At 48.3% G+C, this 21615-nt stretch overlaps 1 long non-coding RNA gene across 1 annotated transcript; it reads right to left on the bottom strand.

Moving 5' to 3' along the window:
- Window positions 1–17338: 17338 nt before the first annotated feature.
- Window positions 17339–18592, bottom strand: LOC144175515 (uncharacterized). Its single transcript, XR_013323648.1, has 2 exons — window positions 18217–18592; window positions 17339–17471 (listed from the first exon to the last, which is right to left on the bottom strand). It is a non-coding gene; the product is annotated as an uncharacterized LOC144175515 (long non-coding RNA).
- Between the last annotated feature and the right edge of the window lie 3023 nt (window positions 18593–21615).

Raw genomic sequence — 21615 nt, 5'->3', positions numbered from 1 at the left:
TAGAGTTTTGGTATCTGAGCCAAATATTACTAACGCATGAGAATTCTTACGCCACTTTTCTTCGTTGTGAGTTGTTTGTAGCCAGTATTGGCTATAATTATCCTAATACGTTGGGTTGCTTTGAAGTTTTCCTGTATTTGTTTTTGCGAGCGACATACATTTCAACATATACACTTATAGAGGTTAGGAATCTTCGCCAGATATGTCCTTATCTGCAAATGCACGGCTTTTTAAATTCCATTAGATAATATACGTCTAGTATTATCATTGACACGGCTACAACGATGAGATGTGTGGGGCGGCTCCGCCGCAACCGTCACTTGCGGGAACTCGCGCCGTAGTTGCATCTTCCAAGCCTGGAACAAAATAAAAGCACGACAAATGCGCTGCTTTTAGACGTTGGAAGCGCACAAGAGCGGCAGTGTCACAGCTTGCGAGAAAAGTAAACGCAACCGTGAACGATTTCGCGTTCGTTGGACACTGCAACGCGCCAATTGGGCAAAACGCACACAAACGCACACACGCGCATACACACGCAAAGCGAGTCAACGCGATAGCTAGGGATTCTTAGTAGAACAATAACAAACCGATTCCCGCTGTGTGACTAAACTCTAAACGTGCCAGTTTGAAAATACTTTCCTCTAATACTTGCTCTTTCGCACCGCCCACTCGTAAGCCTCCACGACTCGCATTTTCATTCCTCAGATCCCGTGCTTTATGAACACGTCTCCCTTCATGCTCTTGTTCTTCCCAAATCTTAATTGTTCTCCCCCTTTCATACTAAGGAGAGCATAGAAGAGCCCACACTGAGCGGGATCACTCCGAACGTCTCGCAGCAACTACTTTCTCATCCTGACGCAGGTGCCGCGTGTAGTGAGCCCCTTAACTCATCGTCTTTCTCTTTCATTTCCCTTTTCCCCTCGTATCCTCCCCCTTTTCCCTCATATCTCTCCACTTGTTTTAATCCTCTTTCCTCTCAAATTTCCTTGACAACCGCTCAGTCCCTTTCAAATCCGTGCTGCCCCCCCCCCACCCCCCTTCATGTTTTCACTTTACCCATTCGTTCCGTTAAACTCCACCTCAACAGTCTTGGGCAAGGTTCCGACACCCTTCGATTTAATGTTCTACTCCTCTTTTTCCTCATCTCTACCCGTTCATTATCCCTCCTTCAACCGTCTCTATCCTGGTCTCTCTCTTATCCTCCCCACTTCCGCTCCGCTCCCCTCTCCTCACTCATTTTCTCCTTCCTATCGCCAATTCCCCTTCAGAGTTTTTTCTTCCCCCCTCTTTCCACTACACATTATTTCTGGATCTCCTCTCTCCTATTCCAATGACCATCCTACTCTCCCTATTCCACTTTCCTCTTCCTCCTCTGATTCCCTCACCAATGCCGCTTCTCCTTTCCCTGCGGCTCTCCTCCCCCCTCGTATTCCACCACGCCAATCGCACTCCTCCTCCTCTCACCCATTCCCTTCCGAATCCTCCCCTCCCTCTCGCCTTCGACATCTCTCTCTTCCCACCCGCTTCCAAGCACCCCTCTATCTCTCTTTACACACTTCTCATCTGCTTTTACCCATCTCTTCCCTCCCCAATTACACACCTATACCCACTGTGGCAGTAGCCCAGCAGTGAGTAGGCTCAGCAGTAACGTTTCTGGCTTGTCCATGGGATAAACGGACACAGACCAGGCATAATTTCTTCTCGCGTTTAGTTAGCACGAGGAAAACTACTGCCTTTTAAGAAAAAAACCTCAGGCGCGCGTAGCCCAAGATTGCGTAGTCGGGGGCATGGACACAGTCGTAATACATTGCGTCAGTTTACGTCGCCAGGTTAATCGAACCTTACATGGCTGGGGTTCCATCAATTTTTTGGTTCTGCGAACAAAACCGCCCTAGGCTGCACGTTCCTTCAACGCTGGAGCCGTCTTAAAGCGCGTAGCGTCCGGTATCACGCACGCGTTGTAAAGCCAACGCCCGAGTGTGTCCCCTCATGATTCAACGGCCTATGATTTAAACGCTAACTTCACGCCGGGATGTTTGTCGTGCTCACGGAAGGAGCTCGGCAAAGGGAATCGCGAGCGGCACACGCCGTAAACACGCAAAGAAAGCACTTTTTAGTTGATGCTTCAAGTTAGGGATGGACATGTGCCCGGGTCTTTCGTATTTTTGTTGTGCGTGTGTGCACAAACGCCTTGCGGCAAAGCAAACTTTGTCGCGAATGTTGAGCAGAAGATGGCTGTAACTGTATGTGCTTTCCCTTGGAATGACCACTGTCAACGGTGAAGTGAAATAAGATTTGCTCATGTTTTCCACCTAATTTCTATGCCACCTCCATGTCGTGCGTTGGAAAGCATCGTTGCTCATCCACCTTCGCCGACGGGAATTCTTATATTTCTTTTTGTCAGATCGGTTAAAAGCTGGCATGGCAAGATGGGCAGGACGCCGTCTCCTTACCGTTTCCGGCGACGATTAGGGTGCCGGAAACGGTGATCACAGCACCGATGAGCAGGGTTGCTGCCCCGACGAAGACCATGAGTTGCGGGCTCCACGTCAGCGACCTGCAATGCAACAGTACCACCACGTTGGTGTAAATGTTCCCGGATTTAAGAATCCTAATCAGGATGACCAGATTAGCAACAGAATGCTGGGTTCAGCCTTTGCAGCCACGCGGCTCCCGTAGATGCGCATGTTACCCCCCTTTTCCCTGCGGACATTGCGCCATCAAAGTTCCGGCTGCCCAGCGTCGCTGTAAGACTACCGGACTTACTCAGAACATTGAGTTTCATACTAATGTATACTAGATCGAAATCCATCGCTGGAGGTGCGGGCCGCCGTGGGCGGCGCCATTGATGCTAGCGACGTTCCTCGCCTACTTGGCTTAGCTAGCCATATGGCTTCTTTTTTGTCTCGAAGCCAAAATCAACAAAAAAGGTAACACATTTCTTGTTCATTAGGTCATTCGAAATCAAAGGAGAGACGGAGGTCAGCTTATAAGGGGCCATGCAGACAAAATACAAGTTTGTTCTGTTCGAAAGATGTGGTGTTTAATAGTGACCCCAGTGGTTGTCCGGCAGCAAACGATGCTTTATTCACGGAGAAATTATTCAATTTGAGGTTGAAATTTGGATTATCTCACCAAATCATGTGTTTCCTGACGTCTGCGATAACATAACCGAACGTAATAATCTTTTTCAAATTTCACTGAACTTCAGCCAGAAAGCGTACGAGCAGCCTGAGCAACAGTCATATCTTACCCGTGGAAGTCGTGACACGGGTTTGCTGGCACGTGCCACACGCTTTCTCGAAGCGAGTTGAACGCTCGCCGCCAGACGCGTACTTCGAGCACGGTGGGCATCGGTTGGAGAGCGGCGCAGCGACTAGAGCCAGTGAGCACGAGGCGACGAACGAGGCATAGCGGGGTCAGGGGCCCGCGTTCGCTGTTTCCGCGAGCGGTGGGCTCGAAGAGCTCCCTTCGTCTGCCGGCTGTCGCAGCACGCCGTCCAGCCGGTCCCGCGTAGTCACCGAGTGCAGTCCTCCTCTGAGATGCCTTCTTGCGGCCGAAACAGGTCCGAGCGGTGGGCTCGGAACAAAGAGGAGCTACACTGCCGCGGGAGGCGGAGTCGAACGTCTAAGCGCTGGTGAAATGACGATGACGATGATGATGACGACGATGGTGACGACGACGACGATGATGATGATGATAAGGAAGTTGCCACAAAACATACCCACGCGTGCGGCTGCCAATAAAAGGGGTAGCTTTTTATTGTCAAAGCGTGTACTTCTACCAGTATAAAGTGAATCAGTAGAAATCGGGGTAAAGACCGCGCAATTACGTAACAGAATGGGACATCAGTTATAAATGGAGGAATTAGCTGTTCGTCGGCTCGTAGTCTCGAGGAAACTGTATAAATGCTACTCCGAGGATGGTGGTGATCGTCGTGAGGTACACAGACCAAAACAATGTGATCTGTGCGTCCGCGTGTTAATCGAACACACACCTCATTTTGCAGCGACCTGGTGTTGATATTCATCGACGTGAGCACAGCATTTCCTCATCCCCTCACAAAAAATCGCAATGCTCACCTGCGACTTTTTGCAGTTTGGCTGATATAAACGATGCCATGCCACCTGCGAACAAGATTTTTTTTCCTTTCCTCTTCTTTCTTTCCTCTTACCCAACACAAGATATACGACCTCTCCTTGACGAATAAAGTAATTCATCATCATTTGGCAAAATTTCCGGGTTTGCCTGCAATGAGCTGAAGTCAGCTAAATGTAGCGAAGATAATACAAATGATGGTCCTTTTAAGTGCAATGCACTTCTTAAGCGACCCTGAACCTGCGTCCACCGGCGATGTCCGCGCACGTGGAGATGGGCGCGCGCAGCCTGGCCGCTGACATAGCACATACCCACGTGGGGGATTGGCCAGGAATCTCCTCGTCTTCCTTGGCAACGGGGGGAGATGGGCGCGCGCTGCCTGGCCGCTGACATGGCACATACCCACGTGGGGGATTGGCCAAGAATCGGGCGTGAGAAGGGCTAATGCACCTGCTTAAAGGAGTACTGGCACGAAATTTCAAAGCTGAGATCCGCTCTAGCTATCAAGTACAACGACAACACAAATAGGTGTCTGTGAATAAATGCATCTTTCTTTCTTTGTAGTTGTGTGTGTGTGTGTGATCTCTCTTTCGCGAACATTACCGAACCGCGCAAATTCAACTCGTGCATTCGCACTTTCACATTCTTTCCCTAGGGGAAATGCAAGGAATTTTTTAAACAGCGAAACCTTTTCATGGGCAGGTGCTACCAATTGATTTCGGTACATTCACAAGTAGCCACTATCGGCACCATGGTATGTTTCTTGGGTGCTTAAGAGCGCTAAATGGTACATTTTGCAGTGTTTACAAAGTGCAACATGGAATCAATTTTGTATTTTGCGCTGTCAAGATGGTTTCTTCTATTTGCCTGCCCAGAGCAGCTTTGAGGAGCTGCTGGGCAGCCAAAAACGGCTGCCGCCATAGAAAGTCTATGAGCAAATAGAATACGGAGCTGCTTTGAGCTGCTCGAATGCTCTGGGCAGACAGATAAAGGAGACCATCTATTTGACGGCAGCCACAAGCCCACGTGAGTTTTAAACGTCGTGTCACTTGGCGAATAACGGGGTTTGAAAGCTCGTCTAGAAACACACTTTTTAACGTAGATGATTAATATATTGTGCACAACAAATGGAAGGCTTCGAATTAAAATCTAGATGTTTGTTATTTAGTCAACCGCGATATCTTCACGGAACGCCATTGTTAACTCCTATATCCCTCCCGAGCTAACAGAACTCAGCTTTGTGACATGGTTGAAGCACTGAAACAATTGCACTTCCGGTACAAGCCAGGTCAACTTCCCAAGCGTTGTAGTACCACACAAGGGACGAGTGTCAGGGCGGGGGTAGCTTGTACCTACTTTACCGGTAAATGTCCGGCGCCACTAAGGTAGCTTCCACAACCACGGTGGACACTGAACTCGGTAACCGCCTGCGGCAGGACATGCCGCCAGACTCTTTCACCGCCTCGCAAGAGTAACGGCAGCTTTCCAGTCGTGAATGCACCCTTCAAGGGTCCGCATTCTACAAGGGATGCTTGTACCCATTAAAAAAACCAGTGGATGGCCGCGCTACGCGGATACAAACCCGTGACCCCCGCATACGAGGCGAGTGCTATTCCTGTGAGCCATCGCTGCGGTTGAGCATGCGCAAAAAGGCAGCATGCGCAAAAATTTAAAAAAAAAAAAAAACGTGATAGGGCCCATCTGTCATCCCATTGCGAGAAAATTTAAGCCGTTCCACTCAATCTGAAAGCTGCAGAAAGTGCATAGCAGTGATTCGCCATAATGGGCTGTACCGCCGTCATCCGCTCACTGCTACCACCCCATGCAATTCAAATTTCCCGCCTTCGCAATGCTCCCGCGCCCCCTGCCTGAAACTGCGCCAGCGGGAGTGTTCTGCTGTTCTGCGGAATTTCGTACGCGCCATTTTTTATTTTTTTCTTGCTCTGTTTTTTTCGCTTACTCTCGTAAAAACCGACCCAAAAAACACCCCTAACGAAATGAATAAGGGCGCTTCCAGTTAATTACGTATATTTTGCCTCAGATCTAGGTATAGTTTTCTTTCCTCTAAACAACGGGGAGATGTATAAAAAGCGCCAGCGGTTTACAAATTTCGAACGCTTATGACTTTATAACTGCTTGGCTTCCGAAGCGTCTGGGGTGCGCCGCGATGACAGCGCTACAACGGAACGCCCTGTTGCTCTACTTGGGTCCAGCGAGCCAGCTACGGCGACAACGCGAGCTCCTAAAGTGCTCTGCTTTTAAAAATGCACGGTGTGTACCCGATGTTTCACCAGGAATAATTCCGGGCAGAAGCCTTAAACAAGCACACCGTTCGGGATCTGTGGTTTCGATGCACAGTACTGAGTACTGGCACTAGCGCTGATGGCTTGGGTTCGAGCCCACTCATATCTACACGTTATTTTTGTTAATAATGGTGATTTGGTATGTTTTTGGTCGCTTTAGGTTTGGGGCGCAGCGAATGACAAGGTTTAATTGCCGTTCTGCATCTCGCGAACAGACGTGTCACATGGGTGCTCTGTGCAGCGTGGCGTTCGGAAATACGCAGCCGGAACCAAACAGCCCGTGAACTTTTAGATGATTACCACAGCAAGAAAAAGTGTGTGATTGGGTCAGCGACATGTCTGCCTCTGTCTTTACGGCTGTGAAATGAGATGATTTGACACGGCCAGCCAGCTTCCTAAGTATTCCAGTGAAGTTCTGCGCACAGCTCATCTGGGCATCACTCACCGCGGTGGCTCAGTGGTTAAGGCGTTGTGCTGCTGAGCAAGAGGTACCAGCACTCACCTTTTCAAGCGCAGTAGTGTATGTAAAATCAGAGATTCACTCAAGGCTAGAAGTAAATCAGAGGGCGGTTGGTCGATTGGCATTAGGAGCACACAGTAAAACAACCAACAGAGAGAGAGAAAGAGGAATTTTATTGAAATGAAATAAACACAGAAAGGTCGGCCTGACGGTAGTATATCTGGCCAGCTATTCTGTGTGTGGGAAGGGAAAGTGGAGGAAAGAGTGTGGATAGAGGACGAGAGAGGTGAAGATGGCGGAGAAATAAATAAAGGGCTATGTATAGAAGATGCCTATACCGATACGGTGTATGTGTTAAAGTTAAGCCGGACGGGCCTCAACTACAATATCTCTGAGAGGCCGCTGCTGCGCAGAAATGTCAGCACGTGCTTTAAATGCCTTGTAGGAACGCTTCGCGTCTGGCCAAGGTCCCAGCAGCACTTCCTCCGACACCACACGACAGTCCAAACGGGCTGATGTTCTCACTAATTGTTCTCGAGGTTGCGCGTAGCGTGGACAGTGGCAGTTAACATGCGAAATAGTCTCTGGTACATGGCATGTCTCACAGTCGGGGTCACTCGTAAAGCCAATGAGGTGCTTGTAGCGACGGGTAAAGGCTACGCCAAGCCGTAGTCGGTGAAACAGCGTGGCGTAGTTTCACTGAATACCAGGAGGTACCGAAACTTGAAGTTGGGGTCCAGGCGGTGTAGTCTTCTATGACGATTGTCAGGGTGGGACCAGTGACTCGCCGAGGCGTGGCGGAGAATGGTAAACAGAAGGGCGGTCGTGTCCGTCCTTGCGAAGGGCAGACGTACAACATCTGCATTTGCAGAAACCTTCTTTGCCTCCTGGTCGTTACCAGCTAGCCCGCAATGGCCTAGGTCCACTGAATGGTGAGGACATGTCCTTGTTGCAGTGCCAATGAGCATAATTCGAGTACTTCCGCAGCAAGGGCATAATAAGGTCCTTGCCTCATAACTCCTTTGAGGACCTGGAGTGCTGGCTTGCTAATTCTAAAACAACCAAAGAGTTAGTAGGGCAAAGATACATGGGATGGGCCTGCTTTGAAGTGAGGGAAACGCAGAGCAAAATATGCTTTCAAGAACGACTTAGAAACATTGATGAACAGAGATGGGCGGCCAGAGTGTTACGGTATCTTTACATAAAAATCGGGGACATTCAAGCGGAGGAAAAGAACCAGAAGGCTCAGTACAAAATATATGAAACGTGGAAGTGCAGGGGAAATAACCAAGGCAATAAGAAATGAAGTGAACGAATCAAAGACATCGATTTAGAAAAAGAAAACGGACGCAAAGAAGTCCTTAGATCTCTTCAGAATCGGGATATGGGAGATCACGAGGAAAAAGTTCTTTGATAATACCAGAGTCCTTCAATGCTTTACTTGTCACGAAACTTCGGCGCTCGTTTCCTTATGGGGACTGCGGACGCCACTACAGGCGCCACCGCCGCACGAAGGGCGCCGCCGCGCGTGCGGCGTATTGGCCAGCTCCTGGCGAGCAAACGTTCGCTGCTTTTGGTGTCTGCGCGCTGATTTAAGTGTGCTTTTTTTCGTGGTAGTTAGCCCTGAATAGTCCAGTCGTTGTGTATATCACTTGCCTTCAATGCGGTTTTATTTTCCCAAGTAAATTACCGTAGACTTCGGCCGCGAATGGCAATGGCTTCTGCGTCCTCTGGCACAAGCGCTGCGCCATCAAGTTACCGGATTTTTAAATCTCTATTGCTTCTTTTATTAAAGCAAAAGTTGTAAATACCACACATACGGTAGCTCCGTAGTCACGGATTATACTGCGGGCCCATCGATAATGCAATAAAAAAACTGAAAGAAACCAAGTACGCGTCGTTCACACTAAGCTTAATGAATCCGTTGATTGCTCTGGAATGCGCAGAACGCTAAAAGAGATAGCCCAATCGTATTGTAGTTTCGATGAGCGGGTACATATTTCAGAACATCTAAAAACGCTGCAGAAACGCGAAGGATCGAAACACGGACAGATATATGTTGCACCGTGTGTCTTTCCGCTTCCACGCTTTGCAATCCTAGCAAAAAAAGGAAGCGAACAAAGAATAATACAAGTGATATTATCACACGCAACAAAAAAAAAATCGATATTACGAAGGGAGACAAAAGAGCGTGGTCCAGCGCACAAAAATTTATTTTTTTTGCGCTGCGATGTGCAGCACACGGAGGAAACAGAATGTTGTCACGTAGCCAAGAACGACGCAAAGCGTTTCTGAACGAAGTTTATTAAAGCAACCTCCTGCTCTACAAAATACTAGAATGAAACACAAACGTCCAAAAAGCAGTCCGAAGTGTGACGTGCACAGACGAACGTCGATAAAGTGAGTTGCGGGGCGTTTGCTATGCATGCATTACTCTCGGTACATTATTAATTTCAGATCCATGGAAATAGGATTGAAACACTGTCGAAGAAGCAGTTCATTCACTTCATTTCGTCCTGTCTCTTGCGCTGTTTCTAATCATGAATCCTTACCGACTCGCCCAGCTTCGCACACTTGTTCAATATGTCAGCGCCCGTCCTTGTCAGTTTCCTCATCCTGTCTCTTGCGCTGTTTCTAATCAAAAATCAAGTTAGCGACAGGGTGACACCCTTTCCATATCAAACAATACTGCCCGACGGGACGTACGACAAAAAGAGCAAACGGGCGCTGCGGTTGAAACGCCAGACAAGGAAACCTGAAGCGGCCACGCGCGGTTACAAAACAAACAAAACGAACCCTAAGCGATTATTTGCGGAAATATAAAAAGTAAAGGCACAAGGACGTCCCAAAGCGATTTTTGAGCGCAACGTAATACAAGTTTACAAACAGGTAATGAAGCACCGCTACTACCTGACTGATCTGACAAAAACCCGGCTTTAATTTAGCCTTGTACAATTCTAGGTCCCAAAGGTCTAGCTCTAGGTCTAGCTCTCAAAAGGGTACATTGCTTTTTTTCATTCTCACACACAGTGCATTCCCACACATTGTCACACACTTATAACCGAGTGAAATATCCCGTTTCTTGCCTTGGAATAGCGCGCCTGCATTTCTCACGCAGCTCCCCGTCGCTCGCTGAACAGAACAAGGGAACATTTTCTGTTGTATCGTTGTGCAGGGAACAGCATCCTGGGACGCAACACGTGTTCGGCATCGTCGCTGCACTACTTAAGTGACATCAGAACAGCGCGAGATGCACATTACGTTTTTTTTTTCGCAAAAAAACTAACACAACTCGCCGTGTTTCCGCCGTTCGAGACAGCGCAACACCGCCCGAGGAGTGACCTCAGTGAGATGGTGCGCCACCGCGCGGCGGCCAAACGCAGCATATCAAGCTCTCCCATTGAATTACGGAGCAGTTTCCTGACCAGTAAAGCATTGAAGTTCTTTGATAATACCAAAGAGAGTGCATTGCTTTTTGAAGCCCACGCGGGTTGCTTGGGTGCAAAAACGCTTATCCGCGAGCCGGTACAGGAAGAACTGTGAACAGGTTGCGGCAAAGAGCCAGAAACCATGCGACATATTGTAACGGAGTGCAAAGGTATCTGTACAGTCCCCAGCGAGGAAGACATCCAGCTTCTCGAAGGCCTTGGCTTTACAGAAGTACACGAAATATCAAAGCTTAGATAACTATGTAAAATGCTTCCTTTTTATCAGGAGATATCTCCCAGCAAGTGCCAACACTAACCGTTCAGTATAAGATATTTTAAATTCATTTAATCTTTGCCCGCGCGAGAAAGCCCAGAGCGGGCCGACATGACATTTGCACCTTGCCCCAAACTGCCGACGTCGGGGTTCCCGTGACGTAGCCGACGCGGAGGCTGTGCTTTGAGGGCGTTTCTACGCCGTGTGCAGCTCGTCATGGTTTTGGTACTGACGTCATGCTGCCCGGGCGCGTGGAAATGGTGCGCGCGCGTCCAGACCGTCAGCGTTGCGACAAGAATGGTGACGTGACGTGCACCCTTCTGTCATGGTGGCCTCTCGGCGTTCGTTTTGTCGAAACCGAAACTGACACGAAAAAACGACGCTGTAAATGATTGTTTATGCTGCGATCCACCGTCTGATGCGCCATTCTATGATTAGTGGGCTAATAGGTACCCATAGCAGCGAACAAAATGTAACACGAAAATTTCGTGTCAGTACTCCTTTAAGGTTAAAGGAAAAGTGAATTGGGCAGCAGTAGTGGTTATTAAAAGAAGGTTAGAATGCTGGAGGGAAAAGAGAAAATAACAATCAGGGCAGACATGCGAACAAAGTCACACTACATTCGAACCTCGTTACAACGAAGTAGTATCGGGGCACTACATTAGTTCGTTATATCCGACATTCATTATAGCCGTAGAGGTAAAAATCTGCTCTAATAAATCGGCAATCTGGCACGCGCAACAATCCTACATAAAAAAAATACACATGCATCTTCCCGTAGGGGAACCCTGAAGTAGCCATGTGGTCGACTGAAGTTCCCATTAGTTTTCAGTTCGGCGTTTCCGTTGACGTTCAGCTTCGCGTGACTTCGTTCTATCAGTAGCTTCTTGACGTAGTTTGAATGAGTGAAGGACATAAGTGGCTTTCGTAGCACATGCTCCGGTCTCGGTTTGTAGTGCAGTGGGAAGAGCGCCGCCTCCTCCTGTTGCGGCCACAGAGTCGGGGGATCGAAACCGGGTGTCGCCTAACTATTTTTTTATAGTGGACTGCGCTGACGTCAGTCCAAACGCTGACGGGGCTGAAGAGACGCGCATGCGCAGTAGAGTGCGGACGGCGGACAACGACAACGAGGGAGGGAGGGACACAGCCCCGAGCATGAGATGCTTCGCATCTAAAAACGCATTGTTCTAGGCTTCGAAGATGGTGTAAACAAGGTAGGCTTATCTGCCTCCTTGTGGCATTTCAAACTAGGCAGACAGGAACGTGAGAACGTGAAACTGCGTCAGAACAAAGTTGGATGGGCAAAACAGACCTGCGTTCGTATTTACCTGAGGAGGATGTGGCTTTTCACAGTCTGAGCGGAATGAAGTTTTTCGCAGTGTCCACGGAACAAAGATTCTTAAGCTAATAAAAAAAACGGTTGTTTTGTGTCACTTTTTTAAAATTTTGCTTTCAATATTCTAGCTGCCGAGTTTTGAGCACCGGGGGAACCAAATATTTCTTCGTTATAGCCGATACCGCGTGGCTCTCGAGGCTTCGGTTTCGGTATTTTAAAAACTGTGCCGTTGAAATTAAGCGTGACCAAACAAACTTTTGCATTTAATTCGCTATACCCTATAACTCGCTTTATTAATGTTGGCTATAACGAGGTTCGAGTGTAGTACAAAATTCTAGTTTTTTTTTAATTTTTTGGCGGGGTGACTGACGTTACGACCAAGCGCGCTGTGCAAGGGTACCCCGTTACCAAGGTGGAGCCGCCAAGTATAATCATTTTCATCTGGAATAGTCTGCTCACAAACGCATGTTATAGACTTGTCAAATGATGCCCTGTCATAAACCCACGCCTGCGGCACGCTGAGCTGTGTCGCTGACACATCGGTCTAAAGAAGATGCATCACGAACTTTTTTTTAATTGAAGCAAGCTTCAAAACACGTAGTTCAACTAAAGCGTCCTATCACTCCGTCTTCTACCGTCCTTTTTGCTTAAATAGTGCCGGAGAGCTACGTAGATTCTTTCTGCGAAGCTAATATCAAGGCACGACGACTCACAACCCAAATTGCGTTTCTGTGCTGCTCAAGCCCAGGGACCTCCTAGCAAATATTGTTCCAGGCTCACTCTCACAGGCAAACTCAACAATATATCAGTCCTCAACAAGGACGGGGAGTCGACGACATTGGGTTAATACATTTGGGCGCATTTTACACCGAGAGTCTGAGAGCACGCGGCCATAGAAAAGACGTACCGCCGGAATACCCGAGCCAGCCTCGGACAATGCCGCAGGTAAATGAAAACTAGCCCATGGTTTCTTCGTAACATTTAATCGAGGCAGCCGCTAAATTATTCAACACAACAGTCTTCACGCCTTTCGATGCAGCCATGTTGATTTTCTGCCCATCAACGCTTGCCCCGGGTATTATCGCTGCACCAAGGGAGGAAGTCTCGTGCTGTGTTGCCGAAACTTGCATCATCCTCGTCGCTAGCCTCCTTGAAAAAGGAGTCGAAGAAGGTGACGTCGCACACACTCGCGCGTAATTGAAGTTTCTCCAATGATGGTCCTTCCCCTTTGATCGTGCACACCATGAAGTTGGGTGGTACAGGTTTCGCCCCTGCGATGAAAAACTTGCTGTCACTCACTTTTGACACCATCTCTGCAGTCCAGCCTTGACTCTACAGCCGGGTGACCAGCTGTCCGCACATACAAGTCAAAGAAATCGTTTGCAGCGCCAACATTCAGGGAGTATTCTTTTCTTAAGCGTAGCTTTATCTCCACCTACTCTTGTCAGTTTTAAGAAAAAGACGATGCGATATCATCACTGGCCTGTCTCACGAAAAGTACACCTATTTATTACACTGGCAATCTGAAAGAATTGAAAGTCAGTAAATGCAGATCCAATTAAGGAAATCAGATGCAAATTTAAGCTGTTCTTATGAATACCATTCTAAATGTAATTTGCAAGAGTAAATTGAAGTGTTTTGTGTTATTTTTATTTTATTAATATTACTGCTTGTGAGTCTACCACGACGCAAGCGCAGCTTCAGCAAAGCTTTTAACGACAGTCTGGTTTTGCAATTAACGCAAAGATTTTTGTCTGTATGTCGGTCTCCCTGCCTCTCGATTCAGCTTTCCGGCCACACGAAAGTATGCTCGAAATTTTCACTTGAACAATGTACAATGTATATAAGACTGTTAATCTCTTTCATGCCTGTGAATTTTATGATGAACCATGTCTATAAGGCTACTAATCAGCCATCTGTCGCACGTTTGTGAATTTTGTATGTTCAGGGTCTGTTCTAATTGCATCTGCTCTATATAGGGGGCGTGGATCCCATCAAGCCCCGTCTGAGGATTTTTGTTCACGGCCCTCAGAAACTTTGTGTTGGAATAAACCTTGTTTGACGTAGGTGTTCAGTATAACACGGGAAAACACAACGCGTTAAAAGTGGCGCTGAAGGGCTCGATCTCAGGCGACACAAAAGCAATAGAAAACAATCACAGGCAGATCTCTTTATATGTAAAAGAACGCAATGCTCATTACTTCGGTATTTACGTTTCGCCTCCAATTTGCCTCGTTCTTTTATTTTTGCTGAACTGTGTTGAAAGTATGACGTTGCGAGTTTTGTGTTTTGTAAACTTTTTGCCTGTTAAATGTCCCGTGCAAGAATTCCTTTACTTTTCAACAGGCGGCTGTACTGAAGGACAGACAGACAGACAGACAGACAGACAGACAGACAGACAGACAAACAGACAGACAGACAGACAGACAGACAGACAGACAGACAGACAGACAGACAGACGGACGGACAGACAGACAGACACAGACAGACAGACAGACAGACAGACGGACAGACAGACAGACAGACAGACAGACAGACAGACAGACAGACAGACAGACAGACAGACAGACAGACAGACAGACAGACAGACGGACGGACGGACGGACGGACGTAAGGAAGGGCGCAAAGAAAAAAAATGGCAGCATCCAAGTTGCGCTCCGAGTGATATCCGATTCGCGCCCCGACCGTCATTCGATTTGAGCTGTGAGTTACACCTTGATTATTTCCTGAATGAAACTGCAACTCGCGGCTCAAATCGAATTTTGCTTCATTTTCACTTGATGGTGGTGTGCGCACGGATGGACGCGGACGGACATTGGGAGGTCCTAAGGTATTCCGCACCGTTACAGGCGAGGGGGTAAGCTGTTCGACTCTCAGGTACTCACTCACGGTCGTAGCCCAATGGGTAAGACGACTGACGCTAACTCTGTCTGGTCTACCAGACACAGGCTCCAATCCTGCCGGTGCCCGTATGATTTTTTGCGATTGTGAAAGCTATGCACACGGACGCGGACGGACGTTGTGCGGTCCTAAGGTACTCCGCACCTAAACGTTTCGCGTTTAAGCAGTCCAAGCCTACCGTCTGCAAATTAACAGAGCTCCCGCACGTGCTGTTCCAGGCATAAAGAAAACAATGCGCACAATCCCAAGGGATGGCCCTCGTGCAAGGCGAAGGCAGGAAAAGAGGGTTGCATTCAACAAAGCTCTGTTCAGTCCATTCTGAAAGCAGCTAAGCTACCAATGCTGAATAGAGAAAAAGCGGGGAAATTGCCGCTGTGTGACTCTAAACTTGCCTAGTTTGTAAATACTTCCCTCTAACGCTTCTCTCTCCCACCGTATCCTCCTCTTAACTCCCCAACTCGCGTTTTCCTTCCATCATTATAACAAATGAATGTGCAAACTTGTTGCGCAGGTACAAGGTTTTGGATGTTTGGTGCAATTTTATAATTTTTGTGTTTGTTTTTCACGTTTTTAATGTGATCTTAATCGCGTGGGAACGGTTATTTTATCCGTTGGTTTTCTTGAGATTAATGTACATTGTTGTAAGCTCCTCTTTGCTTAGACGTCAATACTGATGTACTACAAATGTGGGATGCACTTTTAGTTACTCACCGAGCGACCAATCCTGAAATAAATTTAGCACCCTTTACGGGCGTTTGATATAAACGCTATTTGATGGAGAAGCGCACGGCCCGCATTGTGATGCCTTTTTAATTCTGTGTTTTAATTTCTGTTGCTTCTATAATTTCCCTTGCCCTCTTGTAGTGGCTCGTGTGTTATACGGTCGTTTCGTCAAATTTCGGTGTCCGACCACAGACACAGAGAATAAATAAATACACAAGTGGCCACAAATTCACTTTGTTTTATTTCCAGTGGTGCTTACCTATTCTATCACTAGAGAGTTTCAGCATATCGTTACTGTGTTTGCGTCGCCGTAAACTGGAGTTGCTGTTCACTGTTAAAAACATTAGGACACGTTTTAGCACACAGTTTGCGGTTTGCGTATTTTCGTAATTTTTTTTCTTATTGGCTCAGTTTAACCTGATGCTTTTAATAATAATGTGGTTACGGCATGTTTCAGATCGCCTTAGGTTGGGGGAGTGGCAGCATATGACCACGTCAATTTAACGTTCTGCATCGTGAGAAGACACATGTCACGTGGGGCGGCCGTACAGCGCAGCGCTTTGGAAATACGCACCCCGGCTACACGCTCCATGGACACGGGGCCAATGCACTTTATAAGCGACCCCAAACCATCCACCGCCGGCGGCGGCGGCGGCGGCGGCGTCCGCAATGCTCCTCTATATTTAAAGAAGAAACAGCATCCGGCGCCAGGTTTCGATCCGAGGACTTTGCGGGCCGCAGCCCGACGCTCTACCGAATAAGCCACGGACGCGACGCTGATATTGTCAGTAACGCGCCTTATATCGTTAACGCATTCAAACTACGTCGTCAGCGGCGTGCGTTGGCGACTCAGCGGCGTTATAGCGGCTTGATAACTGCGTGGTGTACACGTGATACTACAAACCCGATGGAAGAGATGGAAGAGAAGGCGGCGAGGCGGTGGGCTGCGGGGGCCGAGCGGAAGCGCCGCAAGCGGGCCGACAACCGTGCATTCGCACTTTCACATTCTCCCCCTCGGGGAAATGCGGGGGAATTTTTTTCATTAATCGAACCTCATGCCGCATGCTTAAAAAGGTTTTTTTTTTTTCCTCCCTCACGAAGACCTCCGCCGATACATACCGTGATGGCATGATTACATGCGCTGTATCAACCAGTATCCATGCAGCAGAAATTGAAGGCTGCTGGTTAATAAGCGCGGATAACCGTAATACCTGCAGCTATTATTTATATTAACTGAGTAACGAAGAGTTGTTGAGCTTGTAATACCTGAACGACTGCAGAGTGCGAGTTGGACTCAAGATACTTAGGTAAATTTCTCTAGCCGACCCTGAAAATATGTGGACGGTTCTTCAGGATACACTGAGCGCCCGATATTTCCTTGGAGCAGAACGCGCTGGAAAGTGATTACTAGGCAACGGAGCAGGAAACTTCTCATTCAGGCAATTCGTCACACCAGAGCTGGAATATTCCAGTTAGAATAAACGTGATACGTACTAACTTTACGGAAGTAAATATTTTGAACTCTCGCTGCAGCGGCATACTTTTTTCATGATGTGAAATTGGCGGTGGGGAAGTGAGTTGGTCCATCGAGCAAGATATAACTTTGCAGCTGCGTCTTCCCGCATTACTATCAATTCATTTATTTACCCACCTCCCCCCCCCCCCCCCCACTCCCCAATTTTATAATTTTATTCATGAACATCCATGCTCCGACAGCACCATTGCGTGAGCTGTCAGCGACGGCTGCGCACGCACGCGACTTGGCTAGCGCACAGAGTTTAAAGCCACAATTGATGTGCAGGGCTATCTTTTCTCTTACCGTGGCCTTGTTGCGGGCCGTCGGGCGCAGTAGCTCGAGCGGGGAGTCGGGAGAAAGGCAACCTGAACGATGGCCTCGTTGAATGGAGCCCAGGACAGGTCCGGTGTGGCTAGCTTTCCGCACACGTGCCTGCCAGACAACGGGGAGAGAGAGGGGGAGGGAGTGAGAGAGGGGGACGGAGAGAGAGAAACATATTTGGGAAAGAGTAATCCGAGATTTGGATGCGGGTGGGTCCGTACATTCAGGGTCCTGAACTCATCCGCTCCCCTCAAGGCTCGAAGACCAAAATGGGGGTACGAAGAGACGATATAACGCGGCGAAAGTCGACTATACCTGCTCCAAACTGCTCATTCTAGTGCGGCAAAGAAGTATCGCGTCGTTATGCGCTGTCATAGGCACCAGCTTGGTGAAGACATACCCTGCTGCAGACAGCCGTAGGCACAGAAGCGTACAGTAAAATACCGCAGCGGGGATTGCACGTACCGAAAATTCCAATTTTTTTCACTTAGCAAGACCAAAAGCGTGGCTGGAGTAGCCTAGCTGTTCTGGGTTATAACACAATTGCGTAAAAAATGCGAGAATATTCTGGAAATGGCGGATCGCTGACGTTAGCACATGCGGATGAGAACCACCGCTGTTTTTTACTAGCCTCATTTGGCGCCCTCTCCACCGCTCATGGGCGGCACCAAAGGCCGTGAAAAGTCAAAATCTGATCTGGGTATCAACTGCGAGCCAGAAACACACAACAAACAGCGACCAACCCGAGGAACTGTGCAAAGAAGGGAAATTTGACTGCTACGGCACAATCGATTTCGAATTTCACTGAACTTCAGCCAGAAACGCACGAGCGGCCTGAGCAACAGTCATATCTTACCCGTGGAAGTCGTGACACGGGTTTGCCGGCACGGCCCGCAGGCTGTCTCGAAGCGATTTGAACGCTCGCCGCCAGACGCGTACGTCTTCGAGCACGGTGGGCATCGGTTGGAGGGCGGCGGCCGCGAATAGAGCCAGTGAGCGCGAGGACACGAACGAGGCCTAGCGGGGTCAGGGGCACGCGTTCGCTGTTTCTGCGAGCGGTGGGCTCGAAGAGCTCCCTTCGTCTGCCGGCTGTCGCAGCAGGCCGTCCAGCCGGTCCCGCGTAGTCACCGAGTGCAGTCCTCGTCTGAGATGCCTTCTTGCGGCCGAAACAGGTCCGAGCGGTGGGCTCGGAACAAAGAGGAGCTACGCTGCCGCGGGAGGCGGAGTCGAACGTCTATGCGCTGGTGAGATGACGATGATGATGATGAATACGACGGTGACGACGACGATGACGACGATGATGATAAGCAAGTCGCCACAAAACATACCCACGCGTGCTACTTGCCAATAAAAGGGGCAGCTTCGTGTACTTCCAATCACTATAAAGTAAATCAGTAGAAAATGCGGTAAAGACCACGCAATAACGTAACAGAACGGGACCTCAGTTATAAATGGATAAATTGGCTGTTCGTCCGCGTGTGGTCTCGAGCAAAGTGAATAGAGGCGACTAAGACGATTATAACGATCGTCGTGAGGTACACAGACCAAAACAATGTGATCTGTGCGTCCGCGAGTGAACCGGACAAACACCTCATTCTGCAGCACCCAGATGTTGATCTTCATTGAAGCTACCACAGCATTTCCTTACCCCCCCCCACAAAAAATCGCAAACCTCAGTTGCTATTTTTTGCGGGGCGGTTGTGAGAAATGATGCATATGCTACCTGTGAACAAGATTTTTACCCTTTCCTCTTCTTTCTTTCCTCTTCCACAACCTCTCACTTGTGAATAAATAATTCATCATCATCATCATAATAATTAGGCTAATTTCCGGATTTGCCTGCAATGTGCCGAAAGTCAGCTTAAGGGAGCTAAGACGTATAATACAGAAATTGATGCCCCTGTTTTAAACATCGAAAGCTTTCCATGAGCAGACGCTACCAATTCATCTCGGTACATTCACAAATGGCCGCTATCGGCATCATGATACGTGTCTTGGGTGCTTAAGAGTGCTAAATAGTACATTTTGCACTGTTGAGACAGAGCAACATGGAATCATTTTTCTATACGGCGCTTTCAAGATGGTCTCTTCTATTTGCCTGCGCAGAGCAGCTTTGAGCAGTTGCTGTGCAGCCCGAAACGGCTGCCGCCATAGAAAGCTTATGGACAAATAGAATACGGAGCTGCTTTGAGCTGTTTTAGAATGCTCTTGGCAGGCAAATATAGGAGATCGTCTACTGTGACAGCAGCCATACGCCGGTGTCAATTTTAAACGTCGTGTCACTTGGCGAATGGCGGTGTTTGAAAGCGCGTCTAGGGACGCAATTTTTAACGTAGATATGCGATATAATGTGCACAACAAAGGGAACGCTTCATATTCAAATCTAGGTCTTTGTTATTCAGTCAACCGCGGTATCTTCACAATACGTCATTGTTAACTTCTATAGCGCTCCCGAGCTAACAGAAATCAGAGTTTTGTGACATGGTTGAAGCACTGAAAAAATTGCACATTCCCGTACAAGCCGTGTCAGCGTCCCAAACGTTGCAATCCCACACAAGAGCCCAGCGCCAGGCCAGGGGTCACTTGTACTTATTTTACCGGTAGGTGCTCGGCGCCACCAAGGCACACGGGTGTAGGAAAAAATGGTCCCGGAAAAAATGGTCCCGGAAAAAATGGTCCTGGAAAAAATGGTCCCGGAAGAAATGGTCCCGGAAGAAATGGTCCCAAATCCAAGGTAGGAAAAAATGGTCCCGGAAAAATTGTTCCCGAAGCCAAGGTACGAAAAAGTCTTGTTCGAGTAAAGCCGGTTAATCGAACCAAGAACGTTTGTCTTGCTAAAATGAACGAAGTATTAAAGAAAAATATACAAATGTTCAGTTTCTAAAAAACCTGGAAAAAATTGAAGACGGCACCAATCTAAAAATGCAAGCGCAAGCTGCGCTAGGTTGTTGTCTACAACCCATGTTAAGCGAAAATAAAAATATAACGGCTGTTTTAAACAAGCAAGCGCGCGATAATTCGGTCGCCGAAATGTTTGCGCACGGAGGTGTCCCTGCAGCGAAACGGTATTCATACACCGATATGTACGTACACCGAAATATCCGTACACCAAAATGTCTGCACAGAAACGTCCCGCACCGATATGCCTTGCACCGAAATGTCCTAGACCCGGGACGACGCTGTGAGCTTCTTTGATGAAGCTCCCACGGCTTCTTGTGCAATTTTCAGCGATACTGACGAAACCTCGCAGCGTAGAGCTTCTATGACCTTCCGGACACTGAGATGGCTGTGTTCGACTAAGCTACTAAACCGACGGTTCCAGGCCTCGCAGTTGCTTGTGCGGTTTTAATCCAATTACTTGCATTAAAATGTTTAATCCATGCTCATCCCTGCCATCCATCCATCCATCCATCCATCCATCCATCCATCCATCAAAGCGTCCGTCCGTCGGTCTGTCTGTATACCCAATTTCCTTTGTTATATTTTAGCCTCCAAACGCGTTAGTTTCGACCCCTTATAGGAATATTAAAGCATTCCATCTCTTTCTCAAACATTTAGCTCAAACGCAAAGGGACAAAATCAAACTGCAACAAAGTTCAGATCGGACTAACTTGAAGGCAAACACGTTGGCTGGACCATGGGACCATTTTTTCCTAGATGGTCACTGGGACCATTTTTTCCGGGACCATTTTCTCCGGGACCATTTTTTCCGGGACCATTTTTTCCGGGACCATTTTTTCCGTTTCCGAGGCACACGAATGCACACGGTAGCGACCACAGCCACGGTGGACACTGAACTCGGCATAACCACGTGTGGAGGGACATGCTGCTAGACTCATCCAGCCCCCGCCAATGGGGTGTTGTGGAAGGCGGGAGGGAGGAGGGGGGGGGGGTCCACAAGCTGGACAAGGGTATGGGATCTCTCGCACAAGAAAAAATAAGGCAGCTTTCCGGGTGGTAATTCACGCTTCAATGGTGGTCCGCACTCCACCAGGGATAGCTGTACCCCTTAAAGAAACCAACGAGCGCCCGCGCTACGCGGATTCGAACCCGGTACCTACCGCATACGAGGCGAGTGCTGTTCCTCTGAACCATCGCTGCGGTTGAGCATGCGCAAAAAGGGTGCACGCGCGAAATTTAAAAACAACATGACAGGGTCATACGTCGTCCCATTGCAAAAAATGCACGGTATGTGAGCCCAATTTTCGCCAGACAATAATTCTAGGCAGAAGGCGGTTCCAAACAGCCCGTGAAC

The sequence above is a fragment of the Haemaphysalis longicornis genome, unplaced genomic scaffold (genome assembly GCF_048455015.1).
Source record: "Haemaphysalis longicornis isolate Haplotype H1 unplaced genomic scaffold, Haemaphysalis longicornis Haplotype H1 scaffold_3, whole genome shotgun sequence".
NCBI lineage: Eukaryota > Metazoa > Arthropoda > Arachnida > Ixodida > Ixodidae > Haemaphysalis > Haemaphysalis longicornis.
The sequence above is the reverse complement of the archived record's forward strand: the minus strand, read 5'-3'. Positions and strand labels throughout refer to the sequence as shown.